Raw genomic sequence first — 1,585 nt, 5'->3', positions numbered from 1 at the left:
TGAGGGTGAGTGTGTTGGCTCCAGAGTCAAGCTGAAATGTTTTTTAAGGCTAGTTTTGGGCTTCCCTGGTGGCTCAGAGGTTAAAGCATCTGCCTGCAATGTTGGAGACCTGGGTTCGATCCCTGGGTTGGGAAGATCCCCTTGAGAAGGAAATGGCAATCCACTCCAGTATTCTTGCCTGGAGAATCCCATGGACAGAAGAGCCTGGTGGGCTACAGTCCACGGGGTCGCAAAGAGTCAGACACGACTGAGTGACTTCACTTCACTTCACTTCACTTCACTTTGCTAGTCTAGATGTGTGATCTATCAGGTAATTGAATTTCTCTAATTCTACTTCATCTGTAAAATGGGTGGAACGGGTTGTCATGCCCTTCTCCACCCATGCCCTTCTCCATGCATTTTACCTGAAGTAGATTTAGAGAAATTCAATTATGCTTTACTTGACCTCACAATTACAAAATGCTCTAACAAATATGGCATGGAATTTTAGAACTCCATGGGCTGTTCTGATTCTCTTACTTTATTTTAACTATCCTTCCCAGACCTCTAAATCAAAGACTGATATCATAACAAACCCTGGACACGTAATTTTTAATTGAATTGACTATATATGGATGTTTCTTCAGTTGAATGTCCTGACCATGTCTGGAGTTATTTTCTATGTTTGTCCCTTTTTCCTCTGAGGAGATATATTTGATCTGAGACCATCTGTTATTTTCTGTAACAATTTTCTCATTTGGCTTTGAGCTAGCTGCTGGAATCAGATGTGCTACCTCAGATTTGTTAGTTCACACCAAAAACATTATTAAAACCTACTGCTTGAGAATGTTCTGGTAAAGTGAGATTGACCTTTGTTAGTAATGCCACTATCAGCTTTCCTAATTAAGTTGTTTGAATGCTATGATTTAGGTACTCTGAAAAAGACAGACGAGAAATGGAGCCCCTGCTAATGCCATTCTGAAGCAGAGGTACACCTCTTCACAGTGTCAATAAAAGAGCTGCGTCTATTACAGGCGCTCAGCAATCCCACTGTGGAACTATGGGGAGCCACAGCTGAAGGATGTTGGTGATTAGTGGCCAGTGAAGACTTCTGCCATCCCGAGAGTAAAGGCACTGTTTAATTGCTCGGGTTAACTGCTCTTGTCTGAAAGAAACATTGAGAATGATAGGAAATCTCTCCATGTCAAAAGTATTTTTTGTAAGACGTTCAGTTTCCAGATTAGAAAAGACAAAACTACACTCACTGATCAATTAGAGAGTAAATTAAAGAATTAAAAGAGTGGATAATGAAGTGTAAACTGGAATGATACAGACCGTTATACTTTCTTTTTAAACATTATTGAGATTTCCTTCTTCCATTACCAAAAAAGAAAAAAATAGAAAAGAAATTTTCAGTGAAGCAAGTTTGTAACATAAAGAAAAACACACACAAGAAAATCATACCACCTGCAGATAGTCACTGTTTTGATATTTCTCTATGCATATATAAATATGTACTTTATATACTCAAAATCACATTATACAGACTATTTTTTAAAATTCAGTTCAGTTAAGTTGCTCAGCTGTGGCCAACTCTTTATGACCC

Source organism: Capricornis sumatraensis, chromosome 2 (assembly GCF_032405125.1).
Source record: "Capricornis sumatraensis isolate serow.1 chromosome 2, serow.2, whole genome shotgun sequence".
NCBI lineage: Eukaryota > Metazoa > Chordata > Mammalia > Artiodactyla > Bovidae > Capricornis > Capricornis sumatraensis.
The sequence above is the reverse complement of the archived record's forward strand: the minus strand, read 5'-3'. Positions refer to the sequence as shown.